This window comes from Phocoena phocoena, chromosome 12 (assembly GCF_963924675.1).
Source record: "Phocoena phocoena chromosome 12, mPhoPho1.1, whole genome shotgun sequence".
NCBI lineage: Eukaryota > Metazoa > Chordata > Mammalia > Artiodactyla > Phocoenidae > Phocoena > Phocoena phocoena.
The window spans coordinates 48,932,329-48,959,850 of record NC_089230.1 but is presented as its reverse complement, the minus strand read 5'-3'; the positions used below and the strand labels follow the sequence as shown (position 1 = coordinate 48,959,850).

General features: G+C 35.9%; 1 protein-coding gene across 1 annotated transcript in view; it reads right to left on the bottom strand.

Annotated features, from left to right (window-relative positions):
• The window catches only part of WASF1 (WASP family member 1), an 88,404-nt gene that overhangs the window by 59,694 nt on the left and 1,188 nt on the right, over positions 1-27,522 (bottom strand). The window lies entirely within an intron of this gene.

Below are 27,522 nucleotides of genomic sequence, written 5' to 3'. Positions count from 1 at the left end.
TTTATATCGAAGGATGAAGAAGGATAGAAAAAAGAGATCCAGATTTCAGATTTCTAAGAGTCTAGCTACATGTAATTGTCTTATAAAAAAGATAAAAACTGTGAAATTATTCTTTTTGTGAGGATCCATTCCTTGCAAATAACATTTCTCTTTGCTATTCCATGCCATTTAAGGAAATTACCTTAGACTCCATCTTCTTATCACCTCCTACATTCCCTCAGACCTCTGACTCCCTAGCTTATTCTACCAAATAACACAGGTCAAATTTGTGTGGTAATTTTTTAATAATTGTGTATTATTACCCATAGGTATTGTCCAGTTCATGCAACCTTAAGTGCCTCAGGACCTATGGTAAATTAGAAATGACTACAAATTCTTTGCAACTCTTTATTACATTATTTCCATACTCCTTGAATATGGGCTGGTTTTGTGACTTGTTTTGACAATATCATGTGGTAGAAGTGACACTGTGTGATTTCCAAGTCTAGGCCTCAAGAGACCTCACAGCTCCTATAAATGCTCTCTTTGAAGTCTTCCACAGATAAGCTCAGATAGCCTCCTGGAGATATATGGCCCAGCCAATATCCAGAACCAACTGCCAGCCACATGAATGAGGTCTTCTTAGACTCTCCAACCCAAACTGGGCCACCAGATAACTGCAGTCATGTAAGTAACCTTGACAAGATCAGCAGATGAATTGCTCAGCTGATCTCAGCCCAAATTACTGGCCTACAGAATCATGAACAAATAAAATAGTTGTTTTAAGCCATTAAGGTTTGCAGTAGTTTATTATCCTGTGAGAGATAACAGATACAAGCCCACAACCCCCTTCTAAATAAATGAAATTATCTTTGCATAGAGTAAAACTGAGTTGTACTACTTTGCCTTCAATTAAACCAAACCTGATAATATGATCACAACCACTGGATTGGTATTTGATCTAAAAGCAGCCACATATTACAAGACATAGGAAAAGCTAGTCATCTATAAAGTGACATGGCACAAAACTCTGCCCTAGTGGACAATTCCGTGGAAGGTAGTGACAAACAAATTCACATCGTTTATCAGGTAACAGGAATGCAATATAAACACTGAAAAACTGGTCACTAAAGCTGTTATTGCATCCTGAAAAACATAATGTAAATCCTTATCCTGTAAGCACTAGGACCCAAGGGGCTGTATGTCTACTCAGCCTCTTTGTGACCCTACTCTGGAGTGAGCCTCCATTGGTTAAGGAAATCTGAGCATTTTTCTTTACAATCTGAAAGGACCTAATACACTATATTAATTTCATCTATAGTAACATTTTATAGCGTTTTTTTTTTAAGTTTATAAAACATTTTTAAATAATCTCATTTGAAAGGCAGCATGGCTTACTGGACAGAGCACAGACTTTGGGTCACGGAGACCTAAGTTCGATCATACTAATCAAGAAATCACTACGAGCAGTTTTAAGGATTAGAAACAAGAAAAATTCATGTAAAAAATTTAAAGTATCTGGCAAATAACAGCATCTCAATAAATTCTATTTTTCTATAATTTAGTAAGATTTATTAAGGACACTGATTTTATCAATTGGCTTCTGTTACATAAAAAAATGCCTCAAAAACTAGTAGCTTAAAATAACAACAAATTCTGAGTCAGCAATTTAGGCTATGCTCAGCTGGGCAGTTCTGTTGATCTTGGCCAGGCTCACTCATGTGCTGTGGACAGATGCCAGGTAGACTGGCTTAAGAAGGCTCAGCTGGTATGGTTGTCTCTGTTCTAAATGATCTCTTGTCATCTATCTGGCTAGCCTAGATTTGATTACACATGGAAACATTCCTCTTAATGCCCAGGCTCAGAACTCATAAAACATCACTTCCACTGAGTTTACTGGCCAAAGCATATCACAAGGCAAGCCAAGACTTAAAAGGATGGAGAAAGAAAGTCAAGGAGCTGCTTATTGTCGTCATTTTTGCAATTTACCCAGAGACCTATATATCATGTATTGTTAAGGTCTTTTTATACATGTAGATGTGAATGTTTTATGTATTTAATCATTACATTAAATCATTACAAAAAGTCCTCAAGAGAGATATAGACTAATCCTATTTTTCCATGTGGGGCAACTGCAGTGTAGAGAGCTAGGAACTAGCCCAAAATATTATTACTTATACATGGCAGAGTCAAAATTGGAAATCAGGCTTCCTAGGTTCTACCTAGTTCAATGTTTTTTCCCTTATATCATCCTATTTGTCTAGAAATTGATTGCAAGATCCTAGTGGTCCTATAACACCTCTATAAAATAGCCTCTAAATAATGTCACATAACAAAATATTTTATAATTTGAGATGTTAGTTTAAGTCATATTTGCTTGATTTCTTTGTCACAGTCTACCTAACCTAACAAAACACCTGTGGGCAACTTTAATGTAAACCTGTTTACATGGCACAGGAATCATCTTGTTTCAGTTTGGTTCTGGGCACATTATTTTTCTTTCAAACAGAATTCATTCAATGAATCTCTAATGAACACCTGTTGCCTATGTCAGTCACTGTACTAAATACTGAAGGTACAGCAAGATAATCTGCTCTTATAAACTTTATTAAAAATTTCTCCCACATTATGATGCCTTCCTTGAATCATGAATAAGAAAGAAGTATTAATAAGGGAAGTATTTATTTTCGGAGAAATTTCTGGGATATACTATTTTAATGGAAATATATTCCTTTTTACAGTCAAACCCTGCAATAGCTAATAGGAATACCAAGTTCAATAAATTGTGTCACCTGTATGTATAAACAGATATTCACAAATATGCATTTGATTACCCAAGTCAGAAGCCTATTAATCATTCTGACTCCTATCTCTATTCATCCCCCTCATCTTGGTTGATTCTACCTTCAAAATATATATCAAGTTCATCTACTACTCTCCATTTCCACTAACACTACCTTGAATCAAGCTACTACTGTCTTTTGCTCAAACCATAACTGACACCAATTTGGTCTCCTGTGTCCATTCTTGCCTTCTTAGAGGAGCGAAACATATTCTTTTTTTTTTAAAACATATTCTTAAAATATAAGTCTGATCACATTATTTCTCCTGCTTAAAACCCTTCATGACAGCTTCCCTATTCTAAATGTAATCCCTTCAGTGTAGCCTACAAGACCCTGCTTACCTTTCCATCCTCACCTTTAACCCTTCTCTTTGTTGCTCCAGTCACACCACCCTTTTCCTTTCGTACCACGCTCTTTTCACTGTAGGGCCTTTGTATGCACTGTTCCCTCTTGACGTCACTGGCCTCTTTTCATTTCTCAAGGCTCAAAAAGGCCTTTCCTAACTCCTCTCACATATGTCCCCTTCTTGTCCTATTATAGTGCCCTATTTGTTTCCTTCATAGCATGTTTTCAATTGATAAATACATACTTACTTATCTACTTGTTATATCTTTCCTACCTGGCTGTAAGTGCCCTGAGAGTACAAACTATGCTTCATTCATTACTGTATAAATACTTAGCATACTGCTTGCTACATAGTAAGTGTTCAATAAATATTTTTTAAAATAATCAATATTTAATTTTTTGTATGGTACCACATTGGTTTATTCTCCAATAACTGCAGATAATAAAAGAAGGATGGACAAAACTAAATTTACCACAGGGAATGAAAATGAAAAGATTTCCAGGGTCAACACCCAACATGAAAATACAATTTATTGCCTAAAATAAGTACCTGTTACCATCATCTTAGATTATTAATTGTCCAACAAATAAAACCTAATTCCTATGTGCCTAGAGTATGTACAGGGATAATCATATTACTGCTAGTGTGACTTTTCACAATAGGCTTTTCTCACTTCTTCTATTTCTCTATAGGAACACTTCTCAGGTTAAATACTAGGTTGCTGAAATATACAGAAATGGAATCTATACACTAATTTCAAACACAGTACAGTGTATTTCCAAAGACAGAATTACACTGTTTCCAGCATAAAAGCAATAACTAATGTTGAAACAGATTTTTAAATAATGATTCTCTATAGGCAGTTGAAAGAGGGAATTTCTAAGGTCAGTTACTTTAAAGTGGAATAACATATCTATATGGCATGTAAATTAGTACAGTAAAACAAACTAAATAAGTTTAGATAGCTCACTAATTTAAAAAAATATATATCAAATAGTAGTTAGCTTCAAATGAAGTGTTTTCCCAACTATATTCAGAAACAACATACCTGTCTTTTTTTTTTTTTTTTTTTGCAGTACACAAGCCTCTTACTGTTGTGGCCTCTCCCGTTGCGGAGCACAGGCTCCGGACACACAGGCTCAGAGGGCATGGCTCACGGGCCTAGCCACTCTGCAGCATGTGGGATCTTCCCGGACCGGGGCATGAACCCGTGTCCCCTGCATCGGCAGGCGGACTCCCAACCACTGTGCCACCAGGGAAGCCCCCATACTTGTCTTTTAATCCTGTGAAATAATGTTTATTGCTGCCAGTTATATAATCAGTACACGTTTCTTGAAGAAAATTTAGAAAATATTCACATACATGAAAATAAAATTATCCCAAATCCCAGCAACCAGAGAGACTAACAGTTAACATTTTATTTAACAGATAACTATATTTTAGATCAATTACAGTATTATGTAGATAAAGTCTTAAAAGAATCTAATTCTCTGAACTTATTCTGTGACTTCTATACAACTACTTCCAGACTTCTGCTCATGCCATTCTCTCCTCAAAGAATGAACCCAATCTCAATCTACTCACCTTTAAGACTGAGTTATTTAACATCCCTGAGCATCTGTTTTATCATAAGATTTTTGTGGGGATTTAGTAATGCACATTAAGAACCTAGTACAGGGCTTCCCTGGTGGCGCAGTGGTTGAGAGTCCGCCTGCCGATGCAGGGGACGCGGGTTCGTGCCCCGGTCCGGGAAGATCCCACATGCTGCGGAGCGGCTGGGCTCGTGAGCCATGGCTGCTGAGCCTGCGCGTCCGGAGCCTGTGCTCCGCAACGGGAGAGGCCACAACAGTGAGAGGCCCGCGTACCGCAAAAAAAAAAAAAAAAAAAAAAAAAAAAAAGAACCTAGTACAGAAGGTGCTATACAAATGGTAGTCATTGTTACAGCTAAAAAGTCCCCTCTTTAGTGGAACTTTCACAGATTACTTCAGTCCTTCTCTGATGCTATTTGTATGTCACTTACATTGGAATGCCTCATCATGAGCCAATACATGTCTTATCTCCCTCACTAGGATCTGAGATGATTTTGGCAGGTCTCCTACAACCTTATACTCCCCACAGTGTATACAAATATTTAAGGTCAATTCAATAATATTTTTTTCACACATATTACCTGTAAGTCATTGAACTGGAGACACAAAGATAAATCTCAATTTCTGCCCTCACTTAGCTTATAGTAATCTTTTAGAGGGAAAGAGACATTATTTAGTGTAAATGACTTTAGGTCCACAAACTCTTTTTTTTGAAATGCTTTGGGGGAAAATGTGTTTCAGAATTTAGAATTTCCCAGATTTTAGAAAGGCAATACAGTATATATACTATATATTAAGAAACCACTCAGCAAGGTCTAGGTCAGCACCCTATGATCCAACATTGTTATTTCTATGATGAAATGTATAAATATTTACTAACTGGTATAAATATTGACTATAAATAGCCTCCCATCAGTTCAGGTCAGGTTTTATCACTGTATTAGCTTCCAACTGCTGCTGTAGCAAATTACCACAAAACGTAGTGGCTTACACAATACAAATTTATTATCTTATACTTCTACAAGTCAGAACTCTCACTGGGCTAAAGACAAGGTGTCTACAGGGCTGCGTTCTTTTTAGAGGATAAATGGGAGGATCTGTTCTTTGCCTTGCCTGACTTCTAGACGCTGTTTGCATTCCTTGGCTCCTGGCCTTCTTTCATCTTCACAGTCAGCAATCCCATTACTCTAACCTCTACTTCTGCCATGACATTTCCTTCTGACTCCCTTGCTTCTCTCTTCCTCTAATAAGGACTCCTGTGATTACACTGAGTGCATCTAGGTAATCCAAGCTAATCTCCCCACTGCAAGATCTTTTTTTTTTTCCTTGTCTATAAATAATGTTTTATTGAAACAGTTATACTCCTTTATTTACATTTTACTGTGGCTGCTTTTTGGCTACAATGACTGAGCTGAGTAGATACAACAGAGATCATATGGCAAATCTAAAATATTTCCTCTCTGGCCCTTTATACAAGTTCCATTGCAAGTTCTTTAATTTAATCATCTCTGCAAAGTCCCTTTTGCCAAATAAGGTAAAATGTCCATAGGTTCCAGGGATTAGGACATGGACATCTTTGGGGGGGGCATTATTTTGCCTACCAGAGCCACCAATCTAGTCTTTTTTTTTTTTTAAAAAAGAAACTTCTAGTTTTCAGAGTCTTTTGAACTTTAGAACTACAGGTAAGGAATTTTGGACCTGTATAACCAAAGGTAGTACAAGGCCAGTGATATAAGAAAAGCACAGGAGAACTGCAGAAATGTGATGAATGGAAAGACCACAACCAACTAAGTATCAGGAAAAGCTCAATGAAATAGATGGAATTTGATGAGAGCCTTCAAAGATGCAAAGGATCATGACAGGTGAACACTGGTACAAGAGGTAATTTTCAGACATACTTGCTCTCAAAATTTTATAGAGACATACAAAATAGCAACAACAAATTCGGAGTCAGGAAACTACAGTATATATTCGGAGAAGAAAGAGAATGCAGTTTGACTGAACTATACAGAATAAAAGTAGAAGAATAGTGAAGGAAAAGAAGGGGAAAGATAAATTGAAGACAGATACAATGGGCTATGTTGCTTGTCAGTATGAAGAGTTTGTCCTTAATTCTGGAGGAAGTGAGCAGTCAGGTGGAAATAGTTTTGAACTGAGAAATGATGTGATATGACTGGTGTTATATTGGAGAAAGATTAACTTGGCAAGAGGAATGATTCAAATTGAGAAAGGCAGAACAGCAGCAGACAAATGACTAATCTAAAGAAGTAATAATGGGGCCTCTCTGGTGGCACAGTGGTTAAGAATCCACCTGCCCATGCAGGGTACACGGGTTCGAGCCCTGGTCCGGGAAGATCCCACATGCCGCAAAACAACTAAGCCTGTACGCCACAACTACTGGGCCTGCACTCTAGAGCCCATGAGCCACAACTACTGAAGCCCGTGTGCCTAGAGCCCGTGCTCCGTAACAAGAGAAGCCACCGCAATGAGAAGCCTGTGCACCGCAACAAAGAGTAGCCCCCGCTCACCGCAACTAGAGAAAGCCTGCATGCAGCAACGAAGACACAACACAGCCAAAAATAAAAATAAATTAAATTAATAAATTTATTTTAAAAAAAGAAGTAATAGGTACTTTAGCATGATAGGAAAAATAGAATGATGTCAAGGTAGCTAGAATTCGTTAAGAGATTGTCATCAACATGATTTTTAATAAAAGTAGCTACGAATTATAGTTTACTGTATGTCAGGCACCATTCTATGAAAGAGTTTAACTCCATTATATAGATGAGAAGACTAAGGCATAGAAAGTGTAAGCAATCCTACACTGAGTAAGTATCATGGCTGGGATTTGAATCCAGGTGTATATGACGCCAAAGTCCAAATGAATGTGAGCCTGTAGTGACAATTTGAAAGCTGAACAAATTGATCTGTGAAAAATTCACCACTCCACTTAAAAGTAAACTATGGCAAGTTAAAGATGTATACTATAAACTCTGAAGTAAACACTAAAATATCACAAGGAATTATAGCTATTAAGCCAACAAAGGAGAAAAAATAGAATCATTAAAAAAATTAATTTAAAAGAAGACAAAAAAGGAGATAAAAGATTGATGAACAGGGCTTCCCTGGTGGCGCAGTGGTTGAGAGTCCGCCTGCCAATGCAGGGGACACGGGTTCGTGCCCCGGTCTGGGAAGATCCCGCATGCCGCGGAGCGGCTGGGCCCATGAGCCATGGCCGCTGAGCCTGCGTGTCCGGAGCCTGTGCTCCGCAACGGGAGAGGCCACAACAGTGGGAGGCCCGCGTACCACAAAAAAAAAAAAAAAAAAAAAAAAAAGATTGATGAACAGTTAAGACAAAAAGAAAACAAATAGCAAAATGGTAGATTTAAACCCTACCATATCAATAATCACAATAACCATAAATTATCTGAACATGCCAGTTAAAAGGCAGAGACTGTAAGACTGGATTATAAAAATGAGACCCACCCACACGCTGCCTACAAGAAACATGTTTTAAATATGAATACACAAATAGGTTAAAAGTAAAAGGACAGGAAAAGATACACCACACTAAAAAAAAAAAGTTGGAGTGACTATATTAACATCAAAGTTGATTTCAGAGAAAGAATACTACCAGAGATAAAGGGAATCATTCGGACTAACATACAGTTAGAAATTTCAACATTCTCTTTCAATAACTAATACAATAAGTAGACAGAAAATCAATAAGCATACAGATGTCTAGAAGAACACCATCAACCAACTTAACCTAAGTGAACTTTATAGAACATCTTATCCCAAAACAATACACATTTTTTCAAGTATTACAAGTATATAAATAACATTTACCAAGAGAGACCACTTCTGTGTCATAAAATAAGTAAGACTAAATTAAAAGGGATCCAAATCCTACAAGGTATTTTTTTCTGACTACAATCTAATTACGTTAGAAATCAACAGAAGGATATATGGAAAATTCTCAAATATTTGGAAATCAGGAAGCATATTTCCAAATAACCCCAAGTCAAAGAGGAAATGAAAAGAAAAAAACTTGTTTTGAGTTGAATGAAAATGAGAAAAATGTATCAAAATTTGAGAGAAGCAGCTAAAGTAGTACATAAAGGGAAAATTATAGCACTAAAATTTCTGTATTGGAAAAGAAGAAAGGTCTCAAATAAATGGCCTCAACTACTTTCGCCTCAAGAAACTAGAAAAAATAAAGCAAATTAAACTGGCAGTAAGCAAAATAGAGGAAATAGTAAAGGTGAGAGCAAAAATCAATGGAACAGAAAACAGAAAAATAATGGAGGGGGCAATAAATCAACAAAAACAAAAGCTGGTTCTTTGAGAACATCAATAAAAATGATAAACCACTAGCCAGGCTGAGGCGGGGAGGGTGGCATTTGAGGGAGATACAAATTGACAATATCTGGAATGAGAGGAGTGCTATCATTATAGATTCTACAGATACTAAAAGAATAGTTAGGAAATACTATAAACAACTTACACCAATGAATTCCACATCTTAAATGAAATGGAAAAAATTCCTGGACAACCACTAAAGCTCACTCAAGAAGAAATACAGAGCCCTCTGAAAAAGAAAAACAATATTAGAGGATTTATATTACCTGACTTCAATACTTGTTATAAAGCTACACTATTCTAGGTAGTGTGGTATTGGTATAAAGACAGACAAATATCCAATGGAATAGAAAAAACTCCAGAAATAATCCAACAGATGGATTATTGGGTCAACTGATTTCTTACACAGGTGCAAAGTTAATATTCTTTTTTTTAATGGTGCTACAACATTTGGATATCTGTATTAAAAAAAAAAAAAAAAGAACTCTGATCCTTACCTCATACCATGTACAAATAAGTCATAGACCTAAATGCAGAATGTAAAACTATAAGACTTCTACAAGAAAATAGCCTCGGGTTAGGCAAAGATCTCTTAGATATAACACCAAAAGCACAATCCATGAAAGAAGAAATTTTTGAATTGGAATTCATCATAATCAAGAACTTCTGCTTTTTGAAAGATACCATTAAGGGAATGAAAAGACAATCCACAGGCTGAGAGAAAATATTCACAAATCACATATCTGATAAAACACATGTATCTAGAATAAAGAACCCTCAAAATTCAATTAGAAAACAAATAATCCAAAGCTAAACATCCAGAGATTTAAACAGATACTTCACAAAGAAAATATACAAATGGCATACAAAAAGATGATCAACATCATTAGTCTTTAGGGAAATGCAAATTAAAGCCACAAGGAGATACCACTACACACCTATTAGAATGGCTAAAACTAAAATGGTGAGGATGTGGAGCAGCTGAACTCCTACCTTGCTTGTAGAAATATTATAAAATGACATAACCACTTTGAAATAGACTTTGGTACTTTCTTATAAAGTTAAACACATGCCTACTATATGACCCAGCCATTTTACTTCTAGGTATTTACTCAAAGGAAAGCATATGTCCAAATAATGACTTCTACATGAATGCTCACAGTAGCTGTATTTGTAATAGCCAAAACCTGGAAACAACCCAAATGACCACCAACAGACGAATGAATAACAAATTGCTTTCCACTGGAATAGTGTTTACAAAACAGAATAGTATTCAGCAAAAAAATGAACTAATGATGGATGTGACAATACAGATGAACTTTAAAATCATTATGCTGAGTGAAAGAAGCCAAACAAAAAAGACTCTATACTGTGTGATTCCATTCATATAAAGTTCTAGAAAATACAAACTAACCTATAGTGTCAGAAAGTAGATTAGTCGTTGCCTAAGGTAGGGATTGGGATAGATGAAGGAGTAGGAAAGATAGGATATAGGAATTACAAAGGAAGAATAGGAAATTGAGGGGAGGGGTTTATTATCTTGATTGTCATGATGGTTTCAAAGTGCATCCATAAGTCAAAACTTATCCAAGTGTACAATTCATTGTATGTCAGTTATATTCCAATACAGCTCTCAAAAATCCATTTAATCAAATAGCAATAACCATTTATTCCAATAGTCAACACTCATATCCTGTTATACAATGATTATTTTCTACCACCTATTAACAAAAAAATGATTTAAACTTATAGTAGTAATATTATACTACTCAACTTCAGTGTGCAGAAGAGTACATTTCTTTCTGGAAATGTGCAAGCAAAAAAATCTTGACTAAGGGATTAAAACATAGTGCAAATTCAGTGTACATCAGTGAGCTTAGCTATCTTCTGTGAGCATATTACAATCCTATTCCTGACTTGAAAATAAATGCAGTTATCACAATGGAAAACTGGTATGTGGCTTTAACAATTTCCATCCCATCACTAAAAATAATCTACAAGTGGGCTTCCCTGGTGGCGTAGTGGTTGAGAGTCCGCCTGCCGATGCAGGGGACACAGGTTCGTGCCCTGGTCTGGGAGGATCCCACATGCCGCGGAGCGGCTGGGCCCGTGAGCCATGGCCACTGAGCCTGCGCATCCGGAGCCTGTGCTCCGCAACGGGGGAGGCCACAACAATGAGAGGCCCACATACCGCAAAAAATAAATAAATAAATAATAATAATAATAATCTACAAGTATAAAATGGTAGATGAGTTGGATTACTACTCATTTGTAATCTGTCTATGTCGAAGTGAAAAATTTCTCCACAGAAACCATTTCACATGGTGGGAAAGTTCCAGGCCAGTTCCCAAATCTTATTTATACAGTAAGGATTAATTATCCCTTCTTTCTCTTCTGCAGCACTGTTTTCCCTCTACTGGATCACTGTCATCAACAGAAGGAAGTGCTATAATTTCATCCATCTTAAAAAAAAAAAAAAAACAGAACAGCAACAACAAAAACAAACTTCTCTTGGTCCTACTTCTGCCTCTAGCCATTCAACCCCCCATTCCCTGATTTCTCCACCCTCCTTTTTGGTAAAATTCCTTGAATTAGTTCCCTGATTTCTCTCCTGCAATTCTCACTTAAATCTGCCCCATTCGGGCTTTCATTTCCAGCACTGTATCAAACCATCTGACCAAGGTCAGTTATGTGCTATATCCAGTGGTTAATTCTGAAGTCTCTTTTCACTCAGCCTCTTAACAGCATCTGACACAGTTGTTCACTCCTTGAAATCACTTAATGTGGCTTTCAGGAAACCTCAAGTTCCTGGCTTTCCTCCTACCTCCTTCTCCTCATCTTCTCTACCTCTAAATATTAAGAGTACCCTAGGACTTAGTCCTTGGGCCTTTTTTCTTATTTTTATCTACACTTACTCCATTAGCAGTTTCATATTAAATGTCCTTAAAGTAAGACACATCTATACCTAACTTAAAGGATTTGATTGTTTCACTGTAATCCTCAAATAAGGTCAGTTATGGCTAATTCTATCATTTGGGGAGGCAGCTGCAGATGAAAAACAAATACAAAAAAATTAAAAAGAAAATAAGTGATTTAATTTTCAATAAATCATCACCACCTTTCTTTAAAATTCAGTATTACTGGTATAGAGAGTTACTTAAAAATTAAAAATAATAAAGCTAAATTGATGAATATCAAAACAAACATTATTTATTCTAGTCATTTATTACATTGGAAACATTTAAATACCACATTAAATATTTCATTAAAAATGTAAATCATGACCTTATCTATGGTCCTAGTCCCATATGTGCCTATAACAGTAACAACTTATATTAATATAGACTTGTTTCAAGTCTTTTTTATAACAAGTATCTCATTTTACCCTAAAAAGACTCCATAAGAATATTACAGTAAATACTATTTAAGCCAGCAGTTTCTGCTCTTACCATGACCTCTCACATAACAGTCAGACTTTTTTTTTTTTTTTTGCGGTATGTGGGCCTTTCACTGTTGTGGCCTCTCCCATTGCGGAGCACAGGCTCCGGACGCGCAGGCCCAGCGGCCATGGCCCACGGGCCCAGCTGCTCCACGGCATGTGGGATCCTCCCGGACCGGGACACAAACCCGCGTGCCCTGCATCGGCAGGCGGACTCTCAACCACTGCGCCACCAGGGAAGCCCAACAGTCAGCCTTTTAATGAGCAGATTTAATTAACTTAAAATTAGTTGGAGGGCTTCCCTGGTGGCACCGTGGTTACGAATCCACCTGCCAATAGATAGCTAGTGGGAAGCAGCCGCATAGCACAGGGAGATCAGGTCGGTGCTTTGTGACCACTTAGAGGGGTGAGATAGGGAAGGGGGGAAGGAGACACAAGAGGGAGGGGATATGGGGATATATGTATACATATAGCTGATTCATTTTGTTATACAACAGAAACTAACACAGCATTGTAAAGCAGTTATACTCCAATAAAGATGTTAAAAAAAAAAAAAGAATCCACCTGCTAATGCAGGGGACATGGGTTCTAGCCCTGGTTTGGGAAGATCCCACATGCCCCGGAGCAACTAAGCCCGTGTGCCACAACTACTGAGCCTGCACTCTAGAACCCGCGAGCCATAACTACTGAGCCCACGCACCACAACTACTTAAGTCCGCGCGCTTAGAGCCCGTGCTCTGCAACAAGAGAAGCCACCAAAATGAAGAGCAGCCCCCACTTTCGCCGCAACTAGAGAAAGCGTGCACGCAGCAATGAAGACCCAATGCAGCCAAAAATAAATAAATAATTTTTTTTAATTTTTAAAAATTAAAAAAATTAATTGGAGAACTCATAAATCCATCCCTATTACATGAAATATATATTAAAATTCATGTTCAACTGATGACAGGTCATTAATGTCATCTTTCTGTACTTAGCATAAAATTACAAAAAAGAAATTTACATTTTCTTTTTAATGTTAATGAAACTAAGTCCTTTATATACATATCCATTAAGGGATATTCTTTATTTCATTTACTTCCATGACTACACGGATGATAAAAATGATATTAACACTGATCTCCTATATATTAGGTACACAATTGTTGCCTGTCTCTATCACAATGAAAAGACTTATTTTTGCAAGCAAGAAGGGGAATATATTTATAATTGAGCATTCACAAGTAATGCATGATGCTTTTTCTCCCTCCAAAATTCCCACTTCAAATAATGTGGCGTGCACTGCCTACTAACCCCAGGGCAACGGTTAGAGGCATAAAGGCTAGAGCAAAGCTGTGTAAAGTATACCTCATCTCTCCTGAGGGCTCAAACTTCAGTCCTTCCAGTCCTGAGGACTGAGGAGTAGCCCCTTCCCCTCTACTACTGAGCATACATCAAGAGTCAGTATAGACTCTAACAGTTCTGCCTCTAACATCTCCATCTATGAAATGTCCCTTTCTGACCTAAATATTCTATTCCACCCCTCCAAGTCCTCATTATTAAATTTCTTTGTCCTTACCCAGTCCTTGTGATCCTTTCATTCTCCTCTGTTTTCAAAACCATCAACATACCTTTGGCTTTGCTTCCCTTCCTACCTCACTAGCATTTCAGATTTCTTTTCAAAGGAGAATTGCCCCAGACCACAGGCCTTACTTTATCCTCTGGTCCCTACTGAACAGTCATATCAGAACGCAACACATTACATCTTCTCTGATCACATCTTCAGCATCCTCTTCTGGCTGTCCTTTTAATTTCCACTCTGTAAATAATGAGTCGGGAATCAACAGTTTTGTTATACCCCAGTTCATTCTATACTCTCTCTTCTTCATGAATCCACCTATATCCAGATCTTGAACTATCACCTCTAAATTACTGATACAAACAACCCTAACACACCTGTAAACATTTAGACCTGTGCCGTCTGCCAGACAGCAACACAATAATGTCTCATTAACTCATTTTCAACATATCCAAAATCATATTCATCATCAGTGACTCCCCACTCTCCCCCCAAAGAAAATTTACTCATTCTTTGGACTTCTCTATTTCTAATAACATCACCTAATCACCTAGCATTTGAGGTCATCTTTAAAGCAAAGTACTGGTTTCTTTACAATATCAATTCAGTAAACTTTTGATTGTATGCAAATTGCTGGCAAAATAACTGCATTTTCATCAAAAGGATATGATACAGCCATTTTCACTCAACTCTTTTGAGGGTTCACTAATTTGGTACACGATTTTTACTCTGCGCGTGGCTTGAACTCTGGAACCAATCCCCAACACATACCTCCAATTTTGCCACCTAACAAGTTAATCAAAATAATCCCATTTTTCCCCTACATCTAGAGGACACCTGAGTCAGGAGTAAGCATAAGAGATTGGGCAGTTAGATTTTGGCTAGTATTGTGAAAGACTGTAGCTGTCTATGCTTAAACCTTAGTTTCCACCTGATAAAAGTGAGAATTATACCTCCTCACTGGGTTGTTCTGAAGATTACACCATACATATGCCTAGAACAGTGCCTAGCACATAATAGGGGCTCAAAAAATGGTGCTACTGTGATTACTGGTGTCACTATTAAGTCAAGAGCAATACAGCCACATGGGAAGCCATTCTGCGTCTTCAGGGGACTGCTTATAGCACATCTTTATTTTAAATCAATCTATGTCTTAAATTTTAGAACAATTCTAATTTTGATCACTGTATTCTAGTCCACTGTTCTTTTAAACCATTCAAATGTTCCCAAAATTCCAATATTCTGTCATTTAAACCTCATCTTTCAGCCCACTTTTCATTCCCAGAAGTAACATAAAAATCCTTAGAGAGCGTGATGGTAACCATACTTTTGGTTGCCATGTTCAAAACTGCAGAAATACTTAAGATTTATACCTTAAATAAACACCTGAGGATTCTAGGCAAAGTGGAAGCCATAGTCTGTACATTTATGTACTCTTTTTTAAAAAAATATTATACATATCTCAATTTACTTCATTCAGCTCTCTGCTCCCTTCACTCTCCCTTACAACCCTATTTAAAGTAGTGGCCCCTCCCATTACTTACTATATCTATGCCTTGCTTTATTTTTCTTCATAGAACTTACACCTATTACATAGGTATTTATTACTTATGTATTATACAGGTATTTGTCTATTGCCTATCTCCCCAACTAGAATGTAAGCTCCACATGAACAATGATTTTGTTTTGTTCTCCACTGAATACTCAGTACTTAGCAGAGCCTGGCATTTAATAAGTGCTCAATAAATATCTATTAATGCATGAATGACTGGAGAGGTCAAGACCCTCATGTGATATATAGTCTCATCTGGTTTCTTAGAGTGCAGTTAGAAACAACAAATTAAAGGGGGAAGCTGAGAGAAGCAGCCATATAAACACTGAAAGCTGACAGAGAAAGATAGGGAAAGTTCAAAATTGCAAACACAGTAATGTAGGCCAGCAATGTAGATCATTTGTTATATGTATAAATAATCCTATATCCTTTAATAATCAATATCTCTGTATTACAACAAACTGCAATAACAGAAGGTCTTCATAATAAGTCAATTCATCAGTTTAACTGAGCATCTATACATGTAAGGCTTTGGTAGGAGCTAGGGGAATCTTTATTACTAAGAAAAGGTTAAATTGTATTCCATGTACTTTGTTTAAGGAAGCAAAGTCTCCTTAAATTTTAAAACTTTTAAAATTTTTTTAAAAAGTGAATTTTAAAACTATTTCCATGGAAAGTAATTAAAACACAAATTTTACTTTTAAAAGGAAAAGATATAATTTTTTGGAAAAGACATGTAAATGGAATCTCTCAATTCCCAATGAAGTCAGATGAAGAAATCATTACCACATTCGACAAGTTTAAAAATTAACTTAATTTTTCTTTTTAAGAAAAAATTCATTATTGACCTATAGATCATTAGGCTTGCAACAGCCTATCCTCATCTCTGTTAGAAGTGTGTAAGATTTTTAAAATAGATAAGTGCATCCCTCTGTTTAGCATAATTTCTAACAATACTGGTAAAGTTACACTTAACCCAATACCCATTTCTCTCTTTAAATCATAAGCTATTCAGAAATACTACGTAGTTGAAAACCTTGACAAAGGTCTTTCTCAACTGCAAGATTTATGTATACTAAGTCAGAGCTTCTCAAATGTAAAGGGACATACCAGTCATCCAGCGATTTTGTTAAAATGATTCAGTAGATTTGGGGTAAGCCTCATATTCTGGATTTCTAAAAAGCTCTCAAGATGATGCTGACACTACTGGTCCACAGATCATACTTCTGAGTATCAAGGCACTAAAGACTATATGACCTCAAAAATTACTAAGTCACTTTGGAGAAGAATATTGAAATAAATGAAAAATCAAAATTCTATCTGATTAAGTCTTAACCAACGTTTTAGAACAACATATTGAATGCATAATTGCAAAGCTAAGTTAAAATTGGCTTTGCTTACTTTTCTTAGTTCTTATCTTCATAAAACCTAATGTGGGTTTCCCTGGTGGCGCAGTGGTTGAGAGTCCGCCTGCCGATGCAGGGGACACGGATTCGTGCCCCAGTCCGGGAAGATCCCACATGCCGCGGAGTGGCTAGGCCTGTGAGCCATGGTCGCTGGGCCTGCGCGTCCGGAGCCCGTGCTCCGCAACAGGAGAGGCCACAACAGTGAGAGGCCCGCGTACCGCAAAAAACAAACAAAAAAAAACTTAAGAGTATACTATATCAGCTTCCATCAACATATTATTTCCTCAATTAAGTTTTCAAAGTGTACTTGTTACTTAGCTATCTCACTCAGAATCAACTATGACCCCTGTCTCAGAATCAACTATGCCCCCTTTCTCAGAATTATCAATAAATCAAAGTATCTTCTTTCAAAATACTGTACTAAGCAGCCTGGTCTAAAGCTATTTAATTAACAGAGTGCTTTATTACTAAGACTCACAGTTTATATCACAACTGGATATACCTAAACTACCCAACTTTTATATAGTGCTTTATAGTTTACAAATGCCTTCTATTATATTATTTAATCCTCACAACAACTCTTCAAGGTAGTTTTTATCATTTACATTTCATAAATAAGGAAACTTATCAGAAGTAAAATGGTCCAAGAGTACATAATAAGTGAAAGTACTAAGAATTAAATCCAGTCTTCTGATTTAAATACAGTCAATTCCTGATTAATTTCTACATAACTGCAGGAGGAATATAGATAACTGAAAATAGCCATTAAAATCAAAACAACAGTTTATTCAAGGAGGGTTATTACATCATGGCTTGTCATATGACAAGAAAGGAAGCAACCTAAACATCTACTAGTGAGGAATAAGTGAAATAAATGTCGGTTTACCTATACAATGAAATACTATGCAGTTTTTTAAAATACATATGATAACTTCCAGGTTCCACTCCAACATGTGGAGTGGCTTGGAAGCCATCATTCTTTCTCTCATAACGAAACAAAAGCTGAACGAACTGAAAACCAATGGACTTTTCTTAGATCCATCAGAGACTGAAGTCACAGGACAAAGTGCCACCCAAGAAACTAGAGAGAACAGTGAATCCAGAGAATATAGATTAGCTAACTGAAGCAGAAGCCACAGGAGCCAGGAATTGGTATGAACACTTAATGGTAACTTCAACAAGTTGCTGGACACTGACTGTGGACTAGTTTGAAAGTTTAAAACTCCTGGGGGTCTCCTCTAAGGAGGTATGGGCTGCTATACTTTCCTGGGCTTTATGCCCCACAAGGTTATCATAGTGAGGATCAGAGAAAAATCACCTCCTGTTTGGCCAGAGGAGGGGGAAAGTAACCATTCAGATATAAGTTCAGAGATTTCTCCACAACAAAAGCCTATTCAGCAAAGCAAAAGACTTTGCCAGAGTTTTATCCAACTTGGGGAAAAGAAAATTACCCAATTCCTGCCCACTCTAGCCTTACTGACATACCTACAGAAAGGAGAGCGGAAGCTGAGAAGCATTTGTGAAGACTCAGGGGCACAGACCCTGCAAAAGACTGATATCTTATCATAGGGTTATAGACCACCTTCCATCCCCTACACCTTACCACCACATGAATAGGGCTCCTATACAATAACAGGATTATGGCTGAAAAAAAAAATGTAACACTCTAACTCTATTTAAGAAGGTGTTTCTAGGGAAATCCAAAGACAACAAGGGAAACAAAAACAAGGACACTAAAGGAAATTGAAACCTCTGACACCTACTGCTACAGCAAACAGTAACCACAGCCTAATTCCCAGTCAGATAAATACAAAACAAAAAAAAAATTAAAAGTCATGCTAAAAGGAAAGAAAAAGCATAGTCAGAAGAGTCAAAGCAAGCATTAGAACCACACTCAGATATAGCAGAGGTTTTATGATATCAGACTGGGAATTTAAAATCACTATGATTACTAAGGGCTCTAATGGAAAAAGTGGACAACATGCAAAAGCAGATGGATAATGTAAGCAGAGAGATGGAAACTCTAAGAGCCAAGAAATATTAGAAATAAAAAATACTGCAACAGAAATGAAGAATGCCTTTGATAGGATCATCAGTAAACTGGACACAAATGAGAAAAGAATCAGTGCACTTGAAGAAGTATCAACAGAAACTTCCCAAACTAAAATGCAAAGAGAGAAGAGAATGAGAAAACAGAACAGAATATCCCAGAACTGTGGGACAATTAAAGAAGGTGTAACATATGTATAATGGAAATACCAGAAAGAGAAGAGAGAAAAGAGTAGAATAAATACTTGAAGTAATAATGCCTGAGAATATTCCAAAATTAATGATAGGAGCCAAACCATAAATCCATGAAGCTTAGACTACACCAAGAATGAAAAACCAAAAACTCTACACCTAGACATATAATATTCAAACTGCAGAAAACTAAAAGACAAAGAGAAAATACTGAAAAAGCCAGAGGAAAAAACACTTTACGAATAGAGAAACAATGATAAGAATTACACTGACATCTTGTCAGTAACCATGAACAAGAGAGTGGAGTGAAATATTTAAAGTGTTGAAAGGAAAAGCACCAACCTAGAGAAATTACCCTTCAAAGTGAAGAAGTAATGACTTTTTTGGACAAGTGGAAACTGAGGGAATCTGTCACCAGTAGACATTCCTTGAAAGGAAAGACAAAAGAAGTTCAGAGAGAAGGAAAACAATATAGATCAGAAACTTGGATCTACATGAAGAAAGGAAGAGCAACAGAGAATGAATAAATAAATGTAAAATAAAATATATTTTTAATTTCTCTTTGATTTTAATAGACAACTGTTTTGTTCAAAGTAATAATAGCCACAAAGTATTGGGTAATTATAGTATATGCATAAATTAAATGAATGGCAGCAATGATATAAGGAATGGATGGAGGAATTGGGAATATTCTGGGGTTTGTTTTTACTTTTTTTTTTTTGGCCATGCAGCAAGGCATGCGGGATCTTAGTTCCCCGACGAGGGATCAGACCCGTGGCCCCTGCAGTGGAAGCGTGGAGTCTTAACCACTAGACCGCCAGGGAAGTCCCTGATATATTCTGTTATAAGATACCTGTGCTACTTGTGAAGCAGCATAATGTTATGTGAAAGTGGACTTAGATCAGTTGTAAATGTACATTGCAAACTCTAGGGCACTAAAAACATTTTAAAAAGAAATATAATTGATATGCAAGGAAAGGAGAGAAAAATGAAACCATATAAAATGCTTAATTAAAGCCAAAGAAGGCTGAAAAAGATAAAAGTATTAAAAAAAAAGAACAAATGTAATGAATACAAAATAGTTACAAATATGGTAGATAGTTATCCAACTGTATCAATAACCATTTTAAATGTGAATGGTTCAAATACAGCAATTAAAAGACAGAACATCTGAGTGCACTAGAAAAAAAAAAGACCCAACTATATGCTGTCTACAAGAAACCCACTTTAAATACAAAGACACAATTTCAGAGAATGCAGACACTTTTGAGCAGAGGAATATCCCAGGGATAAAGAAGGGCTTTACATAATGATGGGGGTATAAATTCTCCAAGAAGACATAACATCCTCAATGTATATACCTAACAACAGAGCACCAAAATATGTGAAGCAAAATCTGACAGAACTGCAAGGAGAAATATAGATGGATTCACTATTACAGACTTGAACACCTCTCTATCAGTAACTGACAGATCCAACAGGCAGAAAAGTAATAAGGATAGGGTTGAACTGAACAGAATCATCAGTCAACTGGATCTAATTGACATTTATATAGTACTTCACCCAACAACAAAGAACACACATTCTTCTCAGGCTCACACAGACCATTCACCAAGATAGACCATATTCTGGGCTGTAAAACACCCTCCTCCCAAAAGAACAGACATCATACAACGTATACACTCAGACCACAATGGAATTAAACTAGAAAGTAATACCAGAAAGGTAGCTGGAAAATCCCCAAATATTTGAAGATTAAATAACACAGTTCTAAATAACATATGGGTCAAAGAAGTCTCAGATAAATTTTTGACTATTGTGAAGTAAGTGAAAATTAAAATACCACTCATCAAAATGTGTGAGATCTATCAAAAGCTTAAAGGGAAATTTATAGCACTGACTGCATATATTAGGAAAGAAGAAAGATCTAAAATCAATCTCAGCTTCCACCCTAGGAAACTAGAGAAAGAAGAGCAGTATAAGCCTAAAGTAATCAGAAGAATTTTTAAAAAAACAGAGCAGAAATCAATGAAATTGAAAATGGAAAATCAACAGAGAAAACCAATGAAACAAAAAAGGGTCCTTTGAAAATATCAACAAAATTGATAAATTTCTAGCCATGTATTATGGTGTATCACACAAAGCTTTTATTTTGGTTTTCAAAATAAATGAGTGCTAGTTCTCTTCTCCAACTAAAATATAAAATGCTTCTCATATTCCTCCCATTTTGCTTAACCTTTCCACAATTCTCTGGCTTTATATCGAGCACATTTATGTTACAAAAATTTACCAAAAAACAAACAAACAAAACCCAGATATAAGACAACATATGTCTTATCAAAGAATGGAAAACAAAACAAAAAAAAAAGAATGGAAAACAAAAAAGCTTACTTTTGTAGCATAACATGAAAACATAACAGACTTCACGTTTTTCAGTAGAGGAATCAAATGAATTAATCCATTCCCCGACACACAAGCTTTTTCTTTCTCTTTTTCTTTTCAAATGAGTTAGTCATTATAGAAAGGCTAACTTTTTAGAGTAGACCTGAGTAACTGTTACTCAACGGAAAAGAATGCCAGGAAGTTTTACCATTGCAAAACATACCCCAAATAAAGCACTGCTGCCATCATCATCCAACAGGTGTCATCACACCCGACACCCACCTCCTTAGAATCACTTTAGAATCATTAATTTAAGGAGTGGTGGCTTGGCAGCATATGGTTATAGGAAAAAATGGGACTTTGAAATCTCTATTCAAGTTCCACCTCTACCATTTTTATTAGCGTTGTGACCTTGTACAAATTACTTAATCTAGGACTCAATTAGTTGGTTGCCAAGCACCAAAAATATCATTCCAACTAGTTTGTGTAACAAAGGACAACTTATAACAAAGATACTAGGGTGCCTCTTGCAACCCAATCTCAGGACCATGGACAAAGACACTTGAACACAGCCAAGACTCTGTATCTGCTTCTCTTCTTGTTCTTTCTTCAAGATGCCCCTGCTTATCTACTTCACAGGGCAAGAAACAAGGCCATTAACAGTTTCTCAGTTTTGTGGTTTTTTTTTTTTTTTTCTGTTTATTCATTCTGTTTAAAGTTTTGTGCTTTATAGCTTCAGCCACTGGAGAGAAAACAAATTATTCCACCCTCTGGGCACTTAGGACCCAGGAAAAATTGAGTAGCCTGGCTCAGTGCGGGCGTCTAGAACTGGACCAATAAACTACAGAAATGGGCAGAATTGTGATTGGCCTCCCTGGCCCCCTCTAAGCCAGAGCGATCTTTTTAAAGGACAGACCTGATTCAGGATTAACCTGGTTAAACTTCCTCATGGCCTTCCCCAATACACTTAAAGTAGAAATCCATACCTCTCACTGAGCCAGAGCTAATGCACCTTGCCTGGTCTGCCTCCCGTTTACCTCCAAAAGCCCTCCTGCCCACTACACAGCTCAGCTTCATCTACTCTGGCCTTTCTTTAGTCCATTGAACCTGCCAAGCTCTTTCCCATCTCAAAAATTGTTTTCCACGCATTCTTTACCTTCTATTCTTTTTTCACATAGGTAATGTCCACCAATCTTTCCTCAAAGAAGCTGTCCCTGATTTCCAAGGTAAACTAGGTTACCTGTTCTTATCCTTTAGAGCGCTCATCACTATTTCTAATGATAAATGGGTGCCTTTCTCTAGTATCAGTCTCTTACCGTGCTGCTTAAGAGAATCAAGACCTCTATTTTACTCTCTTTTCTGTATCTATCTAGCACCTAGTTGGCCCTCAAAAATTATGTGCTGAATGAATAATTGGTTTAGCACGGGACAATCACCACGAGATTATGCAAATGCAGATGAAGGAGAGGTAGCAGGCAGGCAGAATTACTATTATCAAGTTATTAAAATGGCTGCTTCAGCAGTAAAGGGAAGAGAGTGGTGCCCAGAGAACCTGTGCTTCTGCTGAGCAGGATGAACTTGTTTAATTCAGTTAACCCCCTTCTTCCATAAAATCCTCATAAGACTATGATATCAAATAAGTAAGACAATAAATATAACAGTACCTATACAGTAGCTGGCACGCAGAGCAAGCATGCAATGGTACTTCTTTTCCTCTTAGGAGACCACGTTACCCTGTTACCTGTTATTCTTGAATATTATTAACCTCCAAATAAGAAGTTAATTAAAAACCTACAAAATACTCCAGTGTATATGACAAACACAGCTGTGTTTCATAACCCCTTTTCTCACAGCATCTTGATCTTACCACCTTCCTAAGAGAATTATTTACCTGCTCTTCCGTCGTAATTATATCAGCTCAAACATCCATTTAACTTAAAGAACAAGTACTAGAAACACAAAAATGAATGAGGGCAAAACAAAACAACCAAAACAACAACAACAAAACTGCCCTGTCCTCAAGGAGGACTTTCTCCCTGTCTCCCTCTGCCTCCAACCACCCCATCACCGTACTCTTGCCCGGCCCAAAGATCCACAGCACCCAAGGCAAGGCTGCCAGATTTAGCAAATAAAAATACAGGATACCCCGTACATTATCTGACAACCCTATTCTCAGGTCATATTCCAACTCTTTACCTTCATACACCCACTCCACAACTTTAGTTACAATATTTTTGCCTTCTAAAACAATTTCTCTGGAGATATCTTAATTCTGTTTCTTGGTGGTGCTGGGAGTTTAAAAAAAGAATAAAAACAAAAGCAAACAAAACAGCAACCGTAACAACAACAAAAATTCCTTTAAAAACCTAAAAAGTCTTGCTCCCACGAATAGGCATGTGAGAAAAAGAGTAAGACTATAATCTTTCCAGAGGTAGATCCAGAAAGGAGAAATTTTCTGACAGGAAGTATATAAGCAGTCACATTAGAAAGGGAAAATGAACTCTCAGAAAAAAGGGTTACACTTAGCTTCGAAACGTCTTTGAATTTTATTTGTAACCAAAAGGAACCTCAGAGATCATCTACTTCAACATTCTCAATTTATAAATGAGAAAACCAAAGACCTTAAGAGGTAAAATGACTTGTCCAACGTTACAAAACAGATCTTAGCTCCTTCCAATTTCTCATTCTCTGACCTCTTGCCCCAGATGATGTAAGGTTGCACCACTCACTGAACTGAGGAAAAGCTTCCTCTTCATGTCCAGTGGGTGTCAGAGGACAAGTTCCTAATAACGTTGTTATGTCTAGCACAAGAGAAATGTATTCCTAGCATTTCAAGGTAGATTCTGAATTGATTTTCCCACAGAAAGATTATTGTACACATTATTTTCAATATAGGTATAGGTATTATACCTATAGGTATTTTCAATGTAATAGGTATTTTCAATATAGTATTTATATTAACTAATAATACAATTTTACAACTCTCTAATAGTATTAGTCTACTCTTAAAATTCAAGTATATTATAGGTTAAATTTGGTGAGTTGTCTGCAAATCTAACCAAGCATATTGTTTCTGAGAACATAAGTTCCAAGTTCTAAACCATTTTACAAGTTTTAAAATATAATTAATCCTATTGTAAGTTAGGAACTACCACTACACAAAGATTCAAAATTATAAACTGAATGTGATAAACTAAAAACACAAGATTCTTCATTTTATAAAAAGCTCCACCCTAGAGGTCACTTATTCTTAAAATTAGGTACTCAGGCACATTTAGCACAGGATATACTCTACATACATTTTTTTATTAATATTTTACTGGAAAAATGAAATAAGTCAAAAAGAATCAAACATATATCTATACTCATCTAATTTAGGAAAAAAAACCTTTAATGTACATTTTCATGAAGTGACCTGTAAGAAATAAGAAGAAAATTATTATCATTTCATAAATGAAAGGTTGACAATGTATGCATTATACAGTATTTAGTGCTAGTTCAAAAAATGTGTGGCTAAAGGAATTATGCCTGAACAGGTAAATGAAGTTCAAAGAACTTCCAAATATTTTTTTTCCTTTTCTCTTGAGATAAAGCTATAAGCTTTATAAATTAAAAATTTATTTGATAGATCTTTTAAAAAATGTCTATATGGTACATTAAATCAATGGATAGTCTTCATTCATTCATTTTATTTGTCCAATAAAAAATTAAACCTATACTATTTGCTAAACACTATGCTAGCAATTTCAGATTTATGACAATAAGCACTGGGTCAGTTCCTGTCCTCAAGAAGCTTTGAAAAACCTTGAGTAAACTGTACTTATCCAAGTAATAATGACAGCTGAATTTTAGTTGGTCATTTAAGAAAACATTAAAAATGTCATCAAATTAATTCTCAAAAATAGAAACTATACAATAGTAACTTTAAAGACATTTGAATAGTCTTATTTATATGAAGTTTCCCCACAAAGTAACTAAAAGCACTGTTTTGGTAAAAGTAATAATAATATATTTTAATAGTTTTTGATGAAAATTAACAGTTAATCCCACAATAATAAAATCAAAAGCTACTAGCTACTGTAATAATGAAAATCAAGCACTTGGAAATACCTTAAATTATTCTGACAATAAAGCAAAATGTATAATTAAATATAGTATTATATTTATACACCGTCTCTGAATATATAAATGGTTATTTACAAACCTGAATAATAAACAAAGTAGCTCCATATCACACCTCACAAATTATCAATGTATTTTCAATGTATTACAAAGTCAAAGTATTATATTACACTACAAAAATCAATGTATTACAAATTCAAAATGTATTTTGAATTGTGTCATCTGAAAATTTTTCAATGAAAAAGGCCTTAATGTTTTCTGGAGATTTTCTTTTTCACAACTTTAATTCAATATTCTACTTGTTTACTACCAAGTCATATAACTTTTTCATGAATATTAACTATACCTATATTTACAACTACATATATGTATTAACTATAATACCTATTAAATTTTCAATTATTAAAAACTTGATAGATGAGAAACATTCTTCAATTTACAGCCATATGTCTCCAAAGCAAAATTCAATGTAAATCATCCATTCTAACATGCCACAGAAAATCCTAATGACATTTTTCACTGTATTTTACACTGAAATATTTTCATCGTTCATTAGCTAAAATATTTAAATTTTCTTTGAAAGCGTCATGAAAACATATTTACTTAATTTATGCATACTACTTAGTGGCACAAATGGGTTTATTCCATTTACATATAAAGAAACCAAGACAAGGTGTCCATTTTGTAAACTGCAAGGTCATTTCCTAACAAGCAACTGATGCTACACCATCAAGTTATATTATATGTGCGCCACTTCCAAGTGCCATAAAACAATTACTGTATCTTAAAACAACTGCCTCTGCAATGTCTATGTGCAATTCCGTTTTACCAAGAGGGTTATGGCAACAATCTTAAACAAGAAAAGCTGGAGAGGGAGGATCACAAAAAGAAAAATAAAACACTTATTTTTGGTCGTGAATCGTTTATTTTTAAATAGTGGGATGTAAACAGTTTTTAACATAATAAATAACCAACAGTTGTTTCTTCCATGTTCAAAAAATATTTCATTTTTCAGGTAGATCGTGCAAAATTGTAGCCTACCCATCCTTGTAGACAGAAGTTGGAAAAATGAGAAGAAATTCTATAGCAAGTAATTAAATACATATTGCAAAGAAAAGAACTGAATAAAAAGTAAAATTTAGATAAATTTAGGAAATGTTATGGCAGTTAAAACCCCATCTTAAATATTAAATGCTTCCTTTCTTTCAACCGAAGGCTAGAACTGGCAATCAAATACTCCGCTACTGAAAAACAAATACATAACTTCCCTTATTCAAAACTTGAGAAATTTTATATCAAATATTGGACATTAAAAAATACACTTTTCCTAACAGAAACTTAGAGCATAAGGGAAAAAACTGTTCCTGAGAGTTCAAAGACTGAGACTGAATCTGTAATTATGATACAGTGCTACCAACAATTAGGAAAATGAAAGTTATCTCCTATACAAATTAAATTTAAAACATTAGACGGGTTGAATAACCAATAAATCAATTACATCAATTACCGGACAGGAATAAGACTTAGCTAATACGTGGATCTAACCCCAACAACAAAAAAACAAAACAAAAAAACCTATATATAATCCTAGGCACACTTTACATAGAAAAGGACAGAATTAGACTGAGTCGTATTCAAGTATCTAGTCTATCTGGGGATTAGTTAATTAATCGGCTATAGGACAGGTTATGAATGTTCATGTC